The sequence below is a fragment of the Podarcis gaigeae genome, assembly GCF_964106915.1.
Source record: "Podarcis gaigeae genome assembly, chromosome: 5".
NCBI classification, from domain to species: domain Eukaryota; kingdom Metazoa; phylum Chordata; class Lepidosauria; order Squamata; family Lacertidae; genus Podarcis; species Podarcis gaigeae.
Window position 1 is genome coordinate 1,497,295 of NC_139681.1, and position 21,066 is coordinate 1,518,360.

The window sequence follows — 21,066 nt, forward strand, 5'->3', positions numbered from 1 at the left end:
TTCCGTGAGCTGTCCATTCCAAGGTCGCCTGCACATTCCCTGAGGACTGACTTTGCTGCTCGTCTTCATATACCTGATCGACTGTAACGAGGGAGAGATCCTCAAATGGAGTCTGCTCTTCGTCTTCCATGCTAGGGGAGAGGACCTCAAAGTGATTGTGTATTTCTAAACAATCAGAGCGAACCCTGGGCCTCCTACTTCTTTGAGTCATGTTTCTCCATATATCTGGCTCCTGTGTTGGTGAACTAGCCTCCTTCTCAGGGGAGTCCCCTGTCTCCTCCTTGGTGGAGACGGTGTGCTCTGTTGCTTCCAAGAAGAGCTCCAGCTCTCTAATTCTTTGGAGCGTAGCTACACGTTCCTCCAGTTGCTGGACTTTGTCTTTTAAGAGGGCAATCAACATGCAATTGCTGCAGGTAAAGCTTCCTGCCACCTTTGGCAAGATGGCAAACATTGTGCAGGAACCGCAGGCGACTGCAGCTGTTCCCTCACTCTCCATCTTGAGAACGTGTCGTTGGGGCTGGCTACAGTGGTCCTCCATCATAAGAAGCGTGCAGACAGGACAAGTAACTCCCCCCCAAAAAACCCTAGGTCTCCCCCAACAAACGTTTGAGACTAGCTCCCTAAATCTAAAGATAGATCAAATTGCGCGCGCCGCTAGGCACTTGCCGCTGCCCTACAAGCTCTGATAAGCTCCTCCCACAGCTAATCACCTACCTCAACAGAAACCCTGCCCCCTCTGACCTTTGCACAGGGAGAGCAGCTAATCAGCCACAAGAAACACGCACAGGAGAAAAACCCTTTTTGCTCCTTCTTCAGCCGCTGCCCTCCTGCTGCCATATCTTCCGGCAAAGGTTGCACAATTCCTTCTTCCCCTTCCAAAACAGCAGGGACAGATGATCTACGCAGCTGTGAAGTTAAAGTCAAAGTTGTTTGTTTAGCTTTCGCTTTAGCCGCTCTTGTTCTCCCAGTGCCACTCATTCCAATTCTGTCTTCTAGTCAAGGTCAAACTGAGTGAGTTCCCATGGGAAACCACCAGCCCAGAGGGTAAACAGCCGAATAGGAGGAAAGGAAAGAGAAAGCAAAGTCACATACAATTGTAAATCCAAAGTCCTCTAGAGGGAGTTCGAATATATTTTGAGGGAAGAAGCCAAGTTGTTAAAGTCAGTTGTTCAAAAGTCCAATCATTTCAAAGTTCCAATACTTTTAAAACCATGTCCAGACAGCCATTAATTTCCAAAGAACCTTCAGTTTTCCTGTAGTTAGCAGAGTTGGTCTTAAAAGCACAACAATGTCTCTATCAAGTGCCAGAAAAGATGATTCAATATAACAGTTCCAGTAACACTCAGCTGTAACAAACCAAAGTAACAAAGTGTCAAAGTTTGCAATCTGACAGCTCTGTTAAACAGGCAGTCCGCCTGCCTGGGTTTCTCTGTAGAATTGTAATTCCAAAAGAAGAGGTAAAGCACAGTCCATACTAAAAATTAAGTCACTTAGACAATTAAATCCTGAATCTCCATAAAAACAGCTCCAGTAGATGCGCAGATTGGTTGCTTTTAGCGCCTCATCAAAGGCTCCAAGCTTCAAAGTCCTTTGCTTTAGATCTTAAGCAAAGGCGGGAGACGGACTTCCTGGTTGCGTCTCCCGCTTTTAGCCGAATTGACAGTAATTTAGCCTCCAATTGTTTCTAACTTTTTCTTACTCACGGGTTGGTACTTTTCGAATCGAATGTTCCCAGGAAAAAAGGTCAGCGCTCATCGACAGCGGCTATGCGGCTTCACTCCACGGAAAGAGCGATCGACTCACAGCACCGCGCCAGCCTCTCCGTGCTCCGAAACTCCTTACAGGGTCTCTTCACCGTTTCGGGGGGCGCTTCTGGTGCCCGCCGAGTCCCCACGACCACAGGCTTTCGCTGCCTGTGGGTTTCTGATGCGGGTCTCCGCTTCGCCGATGCGGACGACCCGTTTCCGCGGAGCTCCCCCTTCACCACTGGAAGAGGGCAGCCATTGCCGTTCGCACCGCCTCCGGAAGGACTTTAGCTATAGAATTTTCTGCAGCATTTGCAGCCAGAAATTTATCAAAGCCTCCTGTTAAGCTCTCTGTTTTTCATGAAACCAAACAGAATTTTCCCAGGATGTGTGTTCATTGTGGACACTTGTTGCATCTTGTCAGAGCCTGCAGTGGAGGTTAACGAAGCGCATGATAACATCAAACCTTACAAACAGAGATGTGGGGATATTTTTCTCCATTAATATCTTAGTGCACAAAAGCTGCTTAAATAAAATTAGCTCTCAGTAAATGACCATGAAATCATCACCTTAGTAATTAAGGCGTAATTCTCATCTTCAAATAGTGTTGTTGTTGTTTAGTCGTTTAGTCATGTCCGACTCTTCGTGACCCCATGGACCAGATCACGCCAGGCACTTCTGTCCTCCACTGCCTCCCGCAGTTTGATCAAACTCATGCTGGTAGCTTCAAGAACACCATCCAACCATCTCATCCTCTGTCGTCCCCTTCTCCTTGTGCCCTCCATCTTTCCCAACATCAGGGTCTTTTCCAGGGAGTCTTCTCTTCTCATGAGGTGGCCAAAGTATTGGAGCCTCAGCTTCCTGATCTGTCCTTCCAGTGAGCACTCAGGGCTGATTTCCTTAAGAATGGAGAGGTTTGATCTTCTTGCAGTCCATGGGACTCTCAAGAGTCTCCTCCAGCACCATAATTCAAAAGCATCAATTCTTCAGCGATCAGTCTTCTTTATGGTCCGGTTCTCACTTCCATACATCACTACTGGGAAAACCAGAGCTTGAACTATACGGACCTTTGTTGGCAAGGTGATGTCTCTGCTTTTTAAGATGCTGTCTAGGTTTGTCATTGCTTTTCTCCCAAGAAGCAGGTGTCTTTTAATTTCGTGACTGCTGTCACCATCTGCAGTGATCATGGAGCCCAAGAAAGTAAAATCTCTTACTGCCTCCATTTCTTCCCCTTCTATTTGCCAGGAGGTGATGGGACCAGTGGCCATGATCTTCGTTTCTTTGATGTTGAGCTTCAGACCATATTTTGCGCTCTCCTCTTTCACCCTCAATAAAAGGTTCTTTAATTCCTCCCTTCAAATAGTAGTATATCTTTATATAACTATATTTTAAAAATCATTTTCACTTACAAAGCAATTTACAGTTACCATTTCAAGTACCAAAAGCAACAGAAACAAAATTAAAGTAGCCTGTGAAAATATTTTAAATTACTCCAGGAACAGTTGTAACTGGCAAAGGCATTCCTAGCCATGGGGGATATTTGGGTCACTAGTGACCATGATGTATCCAGGAGTACCCTCAAGCTATGTACTTGCTTTTTCAGAGGAAGTGCCACTCTATCCAGAACAGGTCTTAACCTGGGTAGGGAATATAAAACTCGCAAGGAGATGGAACCATTTTGCTTTTGCTTCTTCATTGTCCCTTCCCCCAACCTGAGTGCAGCTCCCAGTGACCTTGGGTGTCTGGGTAAGGGGAGGACAAAGCTGCTGGACTTTACATTACACAGAAAAATGCTTCCTGCAGGTCAAAAAATGTCAAGAGACAGAGTAGTGTGTCCTTGGCATACTGGGGACCTTTCGCACACAGCCCCCTCCTGATGACCTGACCTCACAGCTTCATGTGGCTGTTGAGTAGTATGTTTATACACTCCTGTGAAAATATTAATTACAGGGATTTTTGTTAATAATTTAGGGGCTTCGTATATTTCATTAAGGGAGGTTTTTGGAATAAGAGACTACAGAACTGCGACAGCCAGGCACCTGGGAGGAGGAGAAAACCATAGTGGAATATGCAAAACCAAACAAAAATAAGCAAAAAAGGAACAGTGTCCTGTTTAAGTTCATGCTCCTTCTTCTCACCTATAATTAAATCTTAAAATAAAATTCAAATTTATGTTTTCAAGTGAAAAAACCCTTTAAAATAGAATAACATTATTTTGAGTTTCAAAAAGGCATCATTATGTTGAATATTTTTAAAGAACAGCTCCCGCCCCCAATCTAAGGAAAAAGTGAGCAGTTTGGTGTCTGCTTGGATTGGAAACAGATGTGGAAAGTTTGTAGGTGTGGAGTATTTCTATTTCCAAGTTAAGTTTTAAAATGGAAAGGCGGCAAGCTGGAAAGTTTCCTTTGGTTAAAATGCCTCTGATTGAAATGTTTTCATCCTTTCTCTTATTATTAATAATATATTTGCATTTAAATGGTCAAAGCACTTCATGTCCTTTATCGCAGTAAACCTTGTGAGAGTTCTGTAAAGTAAACAAAAATTATTTACTTTTTTTAAAAAATAATATTTTATTGGTTTTTTTTATAAGATAACAACATACAAAGGAAAAGAAAAAAGATTCACATACAACAGCAAAAACCAACAACATCAAAAATCACACAAAAAGAAAAAAAACAAAAATCTCTCTTTTTAAATTCTTATCTTTGATTCACTTACTTTCCTGAATTCCTCACGCCTCCCTTTTTTGTATCCCAGTTTGACAATTAGTTCAGCAAATTCAAATCCTGCTACTTTACCCTTAAATGTTTTACCTCCCAATTTTATAAACTCAAATTTCTCTTGTCACCAGAACCCCTTCATATTATTTTAATGTCATCAGCATTCATACATTTTATAATGCTTCTGTAAATAAATTTTAAATTTCCTCCAATCTTCTTCCACCAACTCTTCTCCCTGATCTCGGATTCTGCCAGTCATTTCAGCCATCTCCATATAGTCGATTACTTGCGTCTGCCATTCTTCCCCAGTGGGTAGGCCTTGTGTTTTCCAGTGCTTTGCAATGAGTATTCTTGCTGCTGCTATAGCATACATAAAGAAAGTTCTATCCTTCTTTGGCACCAATTGGCTGACTATGCCCAGGAGAAAGGCCTCTGGTTTCTTAGGGAAAATGTACTTAAGTACCTTCTTCAATTCATTATAGATCATCTCCCAGAAAGCCTTAATCCTTGGGCACGTCCACCAAAGGTGAAAGAATGTACCTTCAGTTTCTTTACATTTCCAACATTTGTTGTCGGGCAAATGATAGATTTTTGCAAGCTTGACTGGGGTCATGTACCACCTATATGTCATTTTCATAATATTCTCTCTTAGGGCATTACATGCCGTAAATTTGATCCCGGTGGTCCACAACTGCTCCCAGTCAGCAAACATAATATTATGTCCTATATCCTGTGCCCATTTAATCATAGCAGATTTTACCGTCTCTTCCTCAGTACTCCATTTCAACAGCAGATTATACATACTTGATAGTGTCTTAGCATTGGGTTCTAACAATTCTGTTTCCAACTTTGATTTTTCCACCTGGAAACCAATTTTTTTATCTTGATTATAAACCTCTCTTATTTGAAAGTAATGTAGCCAGTCTCGCACCTTCCCTTTAAGCTTCTCATAACTCTGCAATTTCAGCTTGTCACCTTCCTGTTCCAAAATCTCACAATACTTTGGCCATTTTGCTTCCATATTGAGTTTTTTCATAGCTTTTGCTTCCAAAGGTGATAACCACCTTGGAGTTTTATTCTCCAAAAAATCTTTATATCTAATCCAGACGTTAAATAGCGCTTTCCTGACAATATGGTTTTTGAATGCTTTATGCGCTTTAACCTTGTCATACCACAAATATGAATGCCACCCGAATACATTGTCATAACCTTCAAGATCTAAGATGTCAGTGTTCTCAAGAAGTAGCCATTCCTTCAACCAGCAGAAAGCTGCTGATTCATAATATAGTTTAAAGTCCGGCAGGGCAAACCCTCCTCTATCTTTAGCATCAGTAAGTATCTTAAATTTTATTCTGGGCTTTTTGCCCTGCCAGACAAAACTAGATATATCTCTTTGCCACCTCTTGAAACAGTCCATCTTGTCAGTGATTTGCAATGATTGGAACAAAAACAACATTCTCGGCAGTACATTCATCTTAATGACAGCTATTCGACCAAGCAAGGAAAGCTTCAAATTCGACCAAATCTCTAGATCTTTCTTAACTTCTGACCAACATTTCTCGTAATTGTCTTTAAATAAATTTAAATTTACATTCTTAGCAGACAAATTCACCCCCAAATATTTTACCTTCTTTACTAGTGTTAGATTTGTCTCTTTCTGAAATAATAACCCTATTTACGTTATTATAGGTTTATCTTGTCCTCCCTCCAAGAAGCTGCAAAAGGTATGCATAGACCCTCTGGCAGTTTATCATTTTCCAAATTCTAAGAAGCAAGGAGGAGGCTGGAGTGAAGGACCTGGAACCTTTAATGCTGAATCTTGTTCTGGAATAATCAAGCCTTATTAATTATAGCAGAAAATTTGCAAGTGTGTGGAGTGGGGGGCAGGTAAGACACCAGTTTGTAGTTGCCTGCTCACCATGGAGTCATTTCACATTAGACCCTGAACCATCCAGGCATTGGGGGGAAATGAATCCAGATTGGCCCACTGCTTGCATATCTTGTGGAACGGGGAGCACCTTTTTTGCGACAAGTTCCATGGAGTATGGAAAGCAAGGAAAAGTTTGGCAATAGAAACTTCAAGATAAGCACACAACAGGAGGGGTCCCATGGATGTGTTGCAACTCTGCAGCTCCTTTAGCATCATGGATAAGGCAGCCTCAGCTGAAGCTGTGGATCCGCAGAAAGGAAAGGAGGGAGCTGGAGGCAGGAGCTCTGGACCAGGCAGCCTACACACATTGCAACAGCCTGCTGCATTTTTCTTTAAAGCAGTGAAATGAGTGGTCTCTACTGTAAAAGCTCTTAGAGTAATCTCAGTCCTGCACCCCTTCAGTAGAAAGTTTGTACATCTTACCAGGAAAACATAGCTTAGGTTGCATTATAGCTGAAAAGAATATATTGGCACAAACATCTGGCCCTCCAGATGTTGTTGGACTCCAGATCCCATCATCCCTGACTGCTTGCTGGGGCTGATAAAAAGGTAAAGGTAACGCTGACCGTTAGGTCCAGTCGCGAACGACTCATAGGAGCCCAACAATACTTGGAGGGCCAAGTTAGCCATTCCTGATCTAGAACCTGAAACATCTCTGCTCCCTGCTGCTTTCACCAGTTGGGCAAGGTTTGAAATCAAATACCCTGTAAGGAAGAGAAGCTGCACCATCTGATCTTGGTATAATGGTGTTAGCTGGGCACCTGTCAACCTTACCTGCCACAGCAGGAGAGACAGGACACCAACAGGTGACTGAGGCCTGACCCTTCATGGTCAACAATTGTGGCTGCATTACAGTCACTTCTGAGGTCTGTTTTTTGACAATTCCAGCGGCTTATTGTAACATTAAGAACTTGGTACCCAGGTTTGCTTGTTTTCCTCTTTCCTCCCTATCTCCTTTTCCTTTCGAGTTGTTTCTTTTAAAGTTTAAGTCAGAGGGCAGTAAGTGTCTTGCTTTCATTCAGTGATGGCCCAACTTGGCCCTCCAGCTGTTTGGGGACTACAACTCCCATCATCCCTAGCTAGCAGGACCAGTGGTCAGGGATGATGGGAATTGTAGTCCCAAAACAGCTGGAGGGCTGAGGTTGGCCATCACTACTTTAACTGATCTGTAAGCTGCTCTGGAAGTCTTTTTAGCCGAAGAGTGAGGGTATAAAATCAGATATAACAAGCACTCCCAATATCACCAACACAGTCTCCTTCTGCTTTACCATTTTTCTGGTGGCTGATGCTTCTGGATCTTTTATGTCTTATTCTCTCCTAGTGTGGCTAAGGGAAGAGAATAAGGGAAGACATGGTTCAGGAACAAAAAGTTATTGCCCCAGGCTGCATACAGAAAATACAAGCAATTTAGAAGTTGGCTCATGCTGTTTCTCGATTACTTTCTTACTGCTGTCTGGAAACTAGTCTGGTCATAATTTTGCAATCATTTTTGTAATTACACTCTCATGGGAAGTGGAGTATGAGCCCCCATTGTGCAAATATGGGCTTTTTCTGACATAACATGAATGATATCATAGGAGAGCATGGTGTTTGCTCATGCAAACGTATGCATGATTCACCTGGTTTATGTGAGTTCTATATGCTTTAATATATAATATACACAGGTACTTGGTTCATATGTGACATTATTTGAATATACATTTATGTTCTCAGGATAGCTAACAAAGCACTGTAGTAAGAAGCAATAACAAATAAAATACAAATGTAGATTTTTTAAAAAAAAACTTACAAACCAGCACAAGAAACTAAAAGCTATAGCAAATAAATAAATAAAGTGAACTAAATTAAATACACTAACAGTGATTCTTAAAAGCCTGGGAAACAAAAGGGTTTATTACTGGGTGCCTAAATCATAGTGACAACATGGAGTGAGAAGCTGTAATTGCACAAAAGCTGTTTCTCAGTTACTACCTACTCCACTTCAGATAGGTTAAACCACAGAGCCTAGGGCTTGCCGATCAGAAGGTCGGCGGTTTGAATCCCCGCGATGGGGTGAGCTCCTGTTGCTCGGTCACTGCTCCTGCCAACCTAGCAGTTTGAAAGCACGTAAAAGTTCAAATAGATAAATAGGTACCGTTCCGGCGGGAAGGTAAACAGCGTTTCCGTGCGCTGCTCTGGTTTGCCAGAAGTGGCTTAGTCATGCTGGCCACATGACCCAGAAGCTGTACACCGGCTCCCTCAGCCAATAAAGTGAGTTGAGCGCCGCAACCCCAGAGTCGGGCATGACTGGACCTAATAGTCAGGGGTCCCTTTACCTTTACCACTTCAGATGGAGGTGGCTGTTGGAGAAAGACCTTGGGTGACAATGTCAGGAGATGTGGTAGAACGCAGTTAACAGGTATTTGGTAATTGGGCAAGAACCAATGATTTCAGCAGGATGGGACTTCCCCAATTCTTGCTGTGCAAATATGATCTTTTTCACCCTACTCATAGAGTTTACAGCAGATCCATTCCTTGCTCCTAGCCAGGATTCTGCAAGACCATGTCTTGCATTCAGTTTATCTGAGGGTTCCAATACTATTCAGCACCAATTTTTGCCCCAAAGTGTCATAAAATCGTTGAAAAGTATGTTTTTCATGCAGGGTCAAACTAGATGGCAGCAGTCCAGGCACCCGGCTTGAATTCCTGTTGACCTCCCTGGCTGCATTCCCCAGCAGACGCAGGCAAGGTCTCGATCGGCGATTCTTCTCAAACGTGAGAAGAACACACCCCTCTTTCCTGCCTCCCCCAGGCAGGGGAAAGAGATAGACAGAAACGTATTTACATGCCTTTATTTCTGTCTTTGCAGCGTTACAGAAAACGTGACTGCTCTCTCCATACTCCAGCAGTGTTGTAACTAACACTTCCTGTACATCCTGTACAGCTCATATTACACTGTGAGGTAATTCCGGTGCTGCGCACTGTGAAATGACTGCCCCTCTGTTCCCACAGCAGTCCCAACATTCCCATCATGTTTACACTTCAAGCTAGGACTTTGCAGCTGCATTGGTTCATTATCGTAACAGTATTTAACATGTTTCTTAAAAATTGGCCCAATGGCACCTTCTACCTCACCTCAGATAGTGGCTTCAGGAAACACTGGTTTTTCATAGAGACCACAGGAGATAGAGTTAGCATTTCCTCCCTATAGGCCATAGTCTCAATCATGACAATCACTCCCATGGTGCTTTTAAAAAATAAAATCATGTGATATAAATCATGCATATAAAGTGCCATATAGTGATAGATTTTAGCAACTAGAGACACAAGAGGTGAATGTGTCTGGTTTATTTTTTTATTACCTTTATAAATGGTATTTCTTCCATTACAGTCTAAATATTCAACAAAAGATCCAACTTCAGTGAACTGGGTGTGTCTTTCTGTTGCTCATGAAGCACGCAGTGCTGTTATTCACCAGAGTCAGAGTACTGTTTCATATCTCCCAGTTCTGTCCTGCTGCAAAGCCTTTCTCAGCCCTTCTTCATGAAATCTCTTTTGACCTATTCTTCTAGAATTGGCCTCTGTGACCTTCTGGGTTAAGGCTCCAGGTGGTTAGAGCACACCTGCATGCACTACTTTACTGGATGAAGTGCATATTCTAACTACCTTAAAAGGGAGTTTTAGGGTCCCTCAGTGAGACCCCTTGTGGCCTCAGGGTCCTAGCGAATACCTCTTCCCTGAGTATTTTACCATAAGAAATAAGTGGACGCTAAACAAGTGAAATCATTTCGATGTCCACTACTAATGGTAGATATCTGATGTACAGAAAGTTCAGTGCACGAGAGAAGAGTAAAACACCAACATCTTCTTTTCATAAATGTGTTTGGTTTTCCTTAGGCTTTCATGTTTTAGACAAACCTGCTGACTCTTACTGCTGTTGCTTTTCTGTTCCTTGGGGGCCCCAGCAGCTGCACATGTTGGCTAGGCAAGTGTTGCATTTTGAAACAACAGCAGGCTAAACAGCCAGCTGTGCAGGGGTTCCTCACTTTGTGACACACAGGCATCCTTTCTGACTCTCACAATTCTACATAGACTGACCACAATCCTATGCATGTTTGCTCAGAAATAAGTCCCAGTGAGTTCAATGAAACTGAACTCCATAGTGAGTGTGCATTGGACTGAACATGAGTCATTGCGGAATCATTAATAGGGTTGTACTGTGCACCTTAAGGCTTTGTGAGAAATCCATTATCAGAATTAAGAGTTTAGAATTTAAATGCAATATACCTTATTAAACATTGAGTCAAGCCTTAGTGTTTGTCTGATTTCCAGGGCAAGAGGATTGGGATTGAGAAAGGAGATGAAAGACTTCTTTATTTCCCATCTGTTCTTATGAAAATCCAGAAAGCAGTTGTATTCTTCATCCACTTTAAGCGGTCTAGCGTTCAGACTATAAGTTCATCTAAAAGGGTGGTCAATATAAAAAGAGAAGTGAATTATCTTAATGGACATGAAAAGTTTAACAGTCCAATGAGAGGTGCACTTTCAGATTTCAGTGGAAGAAATAGTTATTTAACAAATTCTATATACCACTTATATAGGGACGCAGGTGGCACTCTGGTCTAAATCACAGAGCCTAGGACTTGCCGATCAGAAGGTTGGCGGTTTGAATCCCTGCAACAGGGTGAGCTCCTGTTGCTCGGTCCCTGCTCCTCCCCACCTAGCAATTCAAAAGGACATCAAAGTGCAAGTAGATAAATAGGTACCACTCCAGCAGGAAGGTAAACGGCGTTTCCGTGCGCTGCTCTGGTTGGCCAGAAGCGGCTTAGTCCTGCTGGCCACATGACCTGGAAGCTGTAAGCCAGCTCCCTCAGCCAGTAAAGCGAGATGAGCGCCGCAACCCCAGAGTCGTCCGCGACTGGACTTAACTGTCAGGGGTCCTTTACCTTTTTATATACCACTTAATTGTAAATAAAACCTCTAAGCAGGTGTGTGTGAGAGAGAGAGAGTGAGAGAGAGAGTCTGAGGCAAGTGTCTGTTAGTTTCTAGGGTTCATTCTTGAATATCTTCAAAGTTCAACTAGGGGAGGGGGAATCTGCTATTCTTCAGGGGAGCACATCACAGTAACTTTATTAATGTTATGAACATGAAAGATTTGTATGATTGGCATGACCAGCCTATATAATTGGTTTGGGGTGTTGGTTAATACTTCCTATTAAACGGTGAGAAAAGGGTTTTTGTGATTCTGTAATGGGTCCTCCTAAGTGTTCATGGATATTGAGACTTTATAGGTGCAAAGAAAAGGGGGGCTTCTGTATCTTTAATTGCTGTTTAGAGAATCTGCAGGGGCAGATTTTGTACCTTTAGAGAATTGTAGTAAGTGCGGTTTTTCTCACTGTTGTTTGAAAAGTTTTATGGTACCATTAGCTCCGAACTTTTCAACATCATTAACTATGGAATGGAAATGCTACCAGTGTTCAAGACTATAAATTAAGCTAAAAAAACCCCTTCTGCTGACTGAAACACTAAGGAAGGATGCCAAGAAAGACTTTTAAGAAAGCAAGACAGAATGCATGCAGCAAAAGTTCAGAAGTACAGTACATCTATGCTTCCGTCTGGCCAGAGCAAACCAAATGCTCCTAGGCAAATAAAATGCATTTGCTTTGTTGTGCCAGGTTCATAAGATTAGGAAAGATTGTATGTAAAAAAACACAGATAAAAAATATTATTTGAAAAAAAGATTAGAAAAGATTGTATTAAATATGTTTCCCAGTTGTCTGATCAGCCTAGAAATTGCAGTACAGGGGTGGGAAATCTCAGGCCTGCAGACCAAATATCTGACCAATTCTAGGCATCCATACTTGGTCCACAGGACTCTCTCCAGGCCACCCACCACACAGAGCAATAATTGCCATGCTTCATACACTCTCCAAGTGCTTTTCTTTCCTTTTTTGCTTGGAGAATGGAGAGGTATGATGGGTCCAGGGCTGGCGAGTGGTGGTGGTGATATTCTGGACTATATGGATGTATCACTGGAGTTAATTTGTTGCTCCTGCCAGTGAGTTCACCTCAGCCCCATCCAGATAAAATGCAGCAATGCTAGTGGGCCTTTTTTTTGCTAGGGGGGAGGCAGTTGTTCCAATGTGAAGAACCCTCTCTTTTTACATGGCTGAAATGTAAATATTTTCAGGCAGATGTTATGTTAACTTAACTGTATAAAAACAAGAGTCACATCCATTGTTCCTCCCACTATTGACATGCTGCTCCCTGGAAGACTGGCAGTGACAGAATGCATCTGTCAAGGTGAAATAGGTTGCCCATCCCTATTGTGGTACATCACCAAGTGCTCTGTTAACTGCCCAGATATTCAGAAGTAACGGCTGCTCACATGTGAGGTGGAAACTGGATGTGCCAAGTATCCCCTCCCCATGATATCTGTATGTAGAATATAGGCAGCGGGAGTTTTTTCTTCAAAAGCAGTACTGTATATAAATTTATTAAAGATACCTGTATAAATAGATACAAACATATGAGGAAACGCATTTTAACAATGTGGCATCAGTTCAGTTGTTTTTAACACAGCCATGGCTGCAAATCATTGACCAAACATGTTCAGATTTCTCTTTACTGTATTTTAAATACTTAAATTAATAGGTTGTAACCTATGCTGTATTTCTTTGTTTAACAGACACCCCATTGACAAGGTTATCTGAGTTACAACCTTTAAAGCAGTTGCCAACTTTTATCTCAATCATTGTGAGACCTGGGAGGGGTATGGGAAACAACAACAACATTGAATTGTGCTCAGGAACATACTGGGAACCAATGTAACTCTTTCAAGACCGGTGTTATATGGTCTCGGCGGCCACTCCCAGTCACCAGTCTGGCTACTGCATTCTGGATTAGTTGTTTCCGGGTCACCTTCAAAGGTAGCCCCATGTAGAGCACATTGCAGTAGTCGAAGCAGGAGATAACCAGAGCATGCACCACTAAGGGCAGGGAGGGTCTCATCCTGCATACCAGATGGAGCTGGCAGACAGCTGCCCTGGACACAGAATTGACCTGCGCCTCCATGGACAGCTGTGAGTCCAAAATGACTCCCAGGCTGTGAACCTGGACCTTCAGCAGCACAGTTACACCATTCAGGACCAGGGAGTGGCCCCACCTGCCCGCCCCATGTTTCCCCAAAACAGTACTTCTGTCTTGTCAGGATTCAGCTTCAATCTGTTAGCTGCCATCCATCCTCCAACTGCCTCCAGACACTCACACAGGACATTCACCGCCTTCACTGGTTCTGCCTTAAAAGAGAGGTAGAGTTTGGTATCATCCACATACTGATGAATACCCAGCCCAAACCCTGATGATCTCTTCCAGCAGCTTCATATCAATGTTAAAAAGCACAGGGGAGAGGACAGAACCCTGAGGCACCCCACAAGTGAGAGCCCCGGGGTCTGAACACTCATCCCCCAACACCACTCTCTGGACACGGCCCAGGAGGAAGGAGTGGAACCACTGTGTAACAGTGCCCCCAGCTCCCAGCCCTTCTAGTCAGTCCAGAAGGATGTTGTGGTCAATGGTATCAAATAATAATAACAGATAGGTAGCCGTGTTGGTCTGCCATAGTCAAAACAAAAAAAAATTTCTGGTCACATCTGTTTGGATTCTGTGGCGGAAGCAGTCAATGTACAAGTCCAGTGTGGTATTGCGTCCATCAGGAGGGGTCCATGTGGAGTCCCTTTTTGTGTAACACTTTTTCGGTGGTAGTTGGTGGTCAGTGTTCTGTTGGGAGGGTGGTGGTTGTTCTCCAGTGGGTTGAGAGGTGTTGTGTTGTGAAGTTTTTGCTTGTTCTGCTTTGTCTTGTTGTTGTGTGTGTTGAAAATACTCCTTCAGGCGTAAACGGCGGAAAAATGCTTCCAAGTCCCCGCAGAACTGGATCATGTGTGTACAAGATCTCAAAGTAGCTGTTTTACTACAAAGGAATTTCAGAAATAGACTGGAAAGAGAAGCTGCTGAATTGCAACTTATCACCAAACTTAAAACCATGGAGACACCTGGTCTGAACAAAGACCTTGGATTCTTATCTCATTATACATGACAAAGCCATTTTTCACCTTCTCACCCCTTGCTTTTTCCTGTAAGACCTATTGCAGTCGTTAAGAGTCGTCAACAGGCTCATCACAGCTATCTGCCAATCACCCATTCCCACCACCCTTCTGAGTAATACCCCTCCCCACCTTCTCACTATATAGAAGGGTCTGGAAACTTCTGTTTCAGTGTATCTGAAGAAGTGTGCATGCACACGAAAGCTCATACCAAGAACTAACTTAGTTGGTCTTTAAGGTGCTACTGGAAGGAATTTTTTTTGTTTTAAATAATAATAATTTATTGTATATACTCTGTCCATCTGGCTGGGTTTCCCCAGCCACTCTGGGCAGCTCCTAATAGAATATTAAAAACACTTGTGGTCCACAAGCAGAGATGTTGGCATGAAAGCACTTTTCACAGCTGACAGATTACCTTGTTGCGATGCCAGCAACACCCACCTTTGGAGAAGGTGGTTACGGTAGAACCACATACATGCAACTTGCAGCCTCGCATAAAGCCATGTGTGAAAAAGTGTACTGGTGCTTGACACTAAGAGAAAACAATGCTGCTCACTTTTACTAAAATTCTGATGTTACCAATCAAGCAAGCAATAAAAAGCCCTACAATTAACTTATAGACAATAAAGCTATGCTGTTGGTTTTCCTCACTAATTTGCCTACTAGGTTACGTCTGTATTTTCTGCATATGATATTTCTTTTTAAAAATTGTTATAAATACAAACCTGAGGGCTGATATTTTCTTTCAGCATGGCTGAAAAGCATTCTTGGTCTCCTTATTTGGAAAATTCTGCTGCTAAATCGGATATATAAAACCACAGAAGAGGGATATTGCTCCTTAAAAATAACATTTGAAGTTCATATCAGGCAAATGTATGAATTTATTGTCTGGCACTATATCCTGTACTTCGAGTGAGCCACGTGCCGTGGGGGTGTTCAAGTGTGTGGGGGGGCACTGTGTTGCTTTTGGATAGTCTCTGCTTGTATAGATGTGCTTTTGGCCTGTGTGGGCCGGAAGGGAAAGCAATGACCTGAAGAGCTGAGCACGGATCCCAGTTAAAACATTTACACAGCTGAAACCAAGAATCTCTCCGGCAAATAGGAAAAAAAAACAGATGAAAGTGTGAAGCACTCCTAAAGCAAGCCCTGCCAAAGGAGGTTGGAGAATGAAGACAAGGCTTTCTTTTTTATACCTGGCTGGTACAGAATGTTGTCTGACTGTCTTTCTAAACTTGCTTCTTGAATAGCAGTTAGTAACCGATGACCCCTGGGCTAAATCCAGTCACTTGAGGGGTTCCAACTGGCCTCCTAGTTACTATTCCAGAGATGAAAAGGGATATGAAAAGAGAAACCTCTGCCACAGTAGGATTTACCAGTGTGCTACTTTGGAAGTGTTTGGAAGAGAATAATAGTCTCTTCTCAAAGCAGCCCTCTAACCAGGGAACAAAGAGGGGGCATAGTGCAAAAAGTCAAATCCTGGCAGGATTGGGATTGAAGTTCTGAGACAGATCAACAGTAAAGTTGATCCAGATGTAGTCAAGTACAGAGACATGAACTTTCCCCAAAACTGAGCTGCAGTCAATGCAAGAAGTGATAACCTTGAGAGAACTAGGAAGCCACAGCAACGTCAGGGTGTGACTATTGCCCAGGCCTGGCATGGAAACCTTTAAACCCAGACTAGGGACTCAGTTATACTGTTGGAGACTTCAGAATCTGGACCAGAATGGAAAAAACCAGGCAGCAATATTTTTAAAAGAAGTTTTATTGACTTTGGTTTAGTTGTCAGACAAACAAAGCAAAGGGGTGCATTCAGCAAAAATGAGAGAATGCCCACCGTCAGTCAGATGCAGACAACTTTTATATCTTTTGGCAAAAGCACAGTCCAGCCCCTTCACCCACCCCCTTAAACATTCCCCTTTATGCATATTCATTAAAGCTCTACCAATAAACTTGGTGTTTGCCTTGTTCGGTTCCAAACTGCATTATCCACTAGGTGGTGCTGTAAGCTTATAATCCTCTTGACCTATTTGCAATTCCTTGTAAAACCACATTGACCATCTGTGTTCTCACCGTTAGTTTTGTGGTGGGCTACATCTTCCTGTTGTTGCTCTCTTCTCGGTCTGTTTACTGGAATTGGGTCAATAGCTAGAGCAGGTGTGAAGTGCTCTGACCACACTTGCTGCATTTACAAAAATGCTGTGTGCAGGCAGAGGAGAGAAATAGTTTTTAGCTTTCAGCTTGCTCCTTATAAAATGGCTTCAGTCTGGCTCTCCAAAGTGGACCCAGGTGGACCCCTGGTCCTCACTCCTTCAATACAGCTGCAAATACAGTCGTACCTTGGATCCCGAGCGCCCTGGAACTCAGATGTTTTGGCTCCCAAATGCAGTGATTGCTCCGGTTTACAAACCTCACAATGGCTGGTAGTTTTTTCCTGGTTCTCAGCCTCAATGCTGAGGCATTGGTTCCATTACTGTTGCAAAGCCTGACATACACATTCCATTTGGTTGGTTGGTTTGCTTGCTTTTTTGTCTGTTAAGAGCTAAATAAAATCTTTTAAGTATGAATGCTAACATACAAATAAAGCACAGTAAAAACAATCCCCCAGTGAAGCAGCATTTATTAAACACAGCCATTTTAAAAGCAGATTAGCAGATAAGAGCGATTTCAGCTAATGTTAAAAAGAAGTCATGGCGGAAATGAAAAGGTCTTTGCCTAGCATGGAAAACACATTAGAGTCTGCACCAGGTGAACTTCCCTTGGAAGAGCACCATGACTTATGCCCTTTTCAGAGATTGCTCTTGGTTGCATGACACCTGTGGCAGGGGAGATCCATCACAGTAGGTTCAGTAGAATGCATGTAGAGAGCCCCTTTAATGCATGCAGCACCTCTCTGTGTGCTTTAAGAGCCCAAGAAGAGCCAGTGGCCCATGTAGTCCAGCATCCTGTTCTCACAGTGGCCAGCCAGAGGCCCCAAGAGGAAACCCACAAGCAGGATTCAAGCCCCAAAGCCCTCCCCTCCCCTGTGGTATTCAGAAGCATGGCTGCCTCCAGCTGTGGAGGCAGAGCTTAGCCATCCTGGCTAGTTGCCATTGATAGTCCTCTTCTCCATGAAGCACATAGTTCAATGCCACACATTCATTTAGGCCTAACATAACAACTGGAAACGGCTTTAGACTGGCTTAGTTTTATATAAATTTTAGATATGGAGTGGTCAGAACATAAGAAGATCAGCCCAAAGGCCTCCCTAGTCCAGAATCCTGTTGATGAAGAGCATCTACTGGGATGGTCCTGTGCCTGAAATCTTGTCCAGCTGCATTGGGGGAATCTAAATATGGCAGAGACCAGGCCAGCAAGCAGTAATGCCAGTGGACAGCGTACGACACCTGCATCTGGTTGCCAGGCTTGCTGTTGGAGGCAGTTCTTTGCCTGCCTGCATTTATACCTGCACATCATCAGCAGTAGAACAGGGCAACTGACCAGCCCATTACCCATCCCATGTGCAGTAGGCAGAGGAGAGGTTAGTGCAACATCCTGCTCAGAGGAGTTGTGGGTCAGGCTTTCAGAAAGCAGGGGATGGGTTTGTTTTTCTCACTGTGCTTTTTTTTACTTTTTTGCCTGGCAAAATAAAATAAAAACTAGAAACACAGGCTTTCCTTTGCTACTCCAGTTTATTTGAAACAAGATGTTTGGCAAAGTGAGTTTTTGCTCAGCTAAATACAGAATTTTTGATGACTTGGAAAACCCTTTACATCACTCCAGTGACAAGGATGTGATTGCATGGCATTTCTTTCCAAGCAATACACTCCCTCGCATGAGAACTGAATGCATAGGGCAGTTGTCCAGCTGATGAGAAGGAAGGTCAGTTCTGACCAAACCAAGAAAGCTGTGCTGTGAAATCCGGCAGAAGTAACATACCATCAGATGCTGTGATGTCTGTCACTTGCGGCAAACAGTTTCTGAGGACTAAAATCAGAGCTTTTCATAAATATTTAGGATGAAATGTTGAGACTGAAAGGATTCCATTTTACAGTATGAAAACCAATGATTTTACAACTGTCTTATGTAATCTTGTACTGCTCTTTAAAAAACAAAAAACAAACCTAACCTGAAAGAGTTTCCATTTCTGACTCGTTTTAGAAACTCCAGTGAGCTGCTGGAACAGCTTTCAAAAATATTCATTCAAGATCAGCACCAAATTGTATCCCAAAATAACCTCCAGTGGAAGCCTATGTGCTGTGCTAAAAACATTTTAAAATCTTCATTAAATTAATTCAAAATCTTCAAGAAAGTAAAACTGGATTTGAGGACTGTATACATTATGCATATTCTTCTGGATTTGCCAGGCCTTGAGAAGAGGAAGAAGTGGTGCAGAGCATTAGGTCCCATTTCTGATCACTAGGAATGATTCTAAGGTTTCAGCAGCCAGTGCTCACACACTTTGGGCATATTTTGAAGATGGGGGAGGGGGGGTCCCTTTAAAATGGAAGCTGAGATCAGACCACCATTAATACCTGCAATCCTTAGTGCTGGTGGGACCTGCAGTTGGCCAACACCTCATCTGAATACCTATTGCTTCCCCCTATGCTGCCAATCCACAACCCCCGTGCCAGCACTGCCATGCCCTGACTGGCATCAGCGCCAACAGCACCGGGGGAGTCACCAGCAGGTAAAGCAGGAGGCATTCACTGGCAGCACCATAAAGGGAAACAAGTGGCGCTTTACTGATGGCCCACTCAAACCTGGCAGCCACCCCAAGAATTTGAATTGTGTACTCAGCACCACACTCTGTGTTCTTTGGAAACTGCAGTAAGGAATATATAAATCAGTCAGTCTTCGTTTCTTAATTTCTCCCTAGAGAAATGAACAAATGGCTATGAACAGTATTCCTTTTGACAAAATTTAATAAAATCTGCTGTCATAGTAGCTTCTTTGAGTGCATAAAGCCTTCCACATTTCAGACAGAGAAGTGCAAAGGTTCCTGTTCTCGTTGCCTTTAAACTTTGAGGGTTTTTAAAGGTAGGGATAGGAGATAAAACAATTATAAGCAGGGGCTATAATTCAGAGAAAGATTGTAGGCATTGTTGGATTGTAATGAGCTCAGGGTTTCTAAATGGTGGTTCATTTCCACCAAGACACGCAGCCGAGACTTTAGTGTCTCTGCTAGTGGTATGAAAGGCTCATTCACAGATATCTGAGTGAAAATACGTTTTGTGGCTGAGCGTTCTTCAAATAACGCTCCATTGCATTGCCTTTTATTTTCCTTTGTATATTTAGGGTAAGATCTAAAGAGTGGACATTCACTGGCAGAAGACAGAGAACCACTGATGGATTTGTTCTAGCTGTTTTCCTCACAGCGGAAGAAATGAGCTTGTTTTTTAATGGAGTACTGAGTTGTTTCTTCAACATTAGGAATTGTTGTGAGCAAAATGGCTAGAAAAACTCAATGACATTCACAATTCTTTCTTGCATGTGCAGGGACCTTCTTTGGATCTTGGCCATAGGGCAGGCTTTGTGTTGTAATGTGATAGCACTGGATTACTGTCCAACTAACACAGTACCCAAAAGCTGAAGGTATTTAAAGATAATATTGATAATTAAAATTCCTATCATAGAGAAGGACTTTTCTTTTACTTTATTGTACAGAGTAACTGATGCTACGGAACAGTGCCAGCCCTATTGGATTGTTCTGATAAGCTCTTGGAAGGTTGATTAAAGGGGCCCAGGGCAATTTCAGACATAAAGGCAAGTCTAATCATGTTTTTTAAAGTCAGCCTTAGTATGCACAATTCATTATTAACCCAATAAGCCTCTGTTATCCCATTTCTTGAGTTCTATTCAAGTCTCCGTTTGAGGTTAAAAGTGTCCCACATCTGTTAATTAAGGCGCATAATCACAGAGGAAAATGCTGCATCTTTGTGCACTTGGATAATTAGCTAATGCTTGGCTATGGACACAAACGAAGTCTGAATCTTAGCCTGGCATGTGTTTGCACTGCAATTGCTCCATGCAATTTCTCCCTCTCTCACTGGGGGATTGTTCTAAAGATTATTTGTGACAATGAAAAATGAGTACCGGGTTCTCAAACTGGAAACGCCAAGGCCTTCACGGAGGAGCCATTGTGCTCACAGTCCCTTGAGTCATAAAAGGGAATAGGGTGTGCTCAAACACAGCACAGGCCTCTGAATCAGCGTTTGCATCCCAGCCATTCACAGTGGGTCTTCAGCAGAGGAATTCAGAATATACTTAAAAGTAACATAAATATGAATCTGACACAGCTATGTATACCCTATATTCCAGTGAGTTCAAGTCAGCATAAAGAGAGTTTACATGTGGTTTCCTGCTTAGCTTCAGCATTGCAGTGGCTTGGACTATTTGGGCCCTTGCAATCTCTTCTGACTGTACAATCCTATGTTTCCGCAAGGTGCCTCTAGGAATTTTAAACGATGGAGGTCAGAGGAAAATGTAATGCAGAAAGTACAAAAAGTAGCCATTCACAAAGCAGTTGTTCAAAACTCAGACATCCTGACATATAGTGTGGTTGAAAACAAAAAACAACTCAAGCCACAGCTGATAACATTGAACTTTATGAT

General features: G+C 42.8%; 1 protein-coding gene across 8 annotated transcripts in view; it reads left to right on the forward strand.

Annotated features, from left to right (window-relative positions):
• Window positions 1-21,066, forward strand: part of LOC310844583 (potassium voltage-gated channel subfamily KQT member 1-like) — a 405,294-nt gene that overhangs the window by 326,823 nt on the left and 57,405 nt on the right. The window lies entirely within an intron of this gene.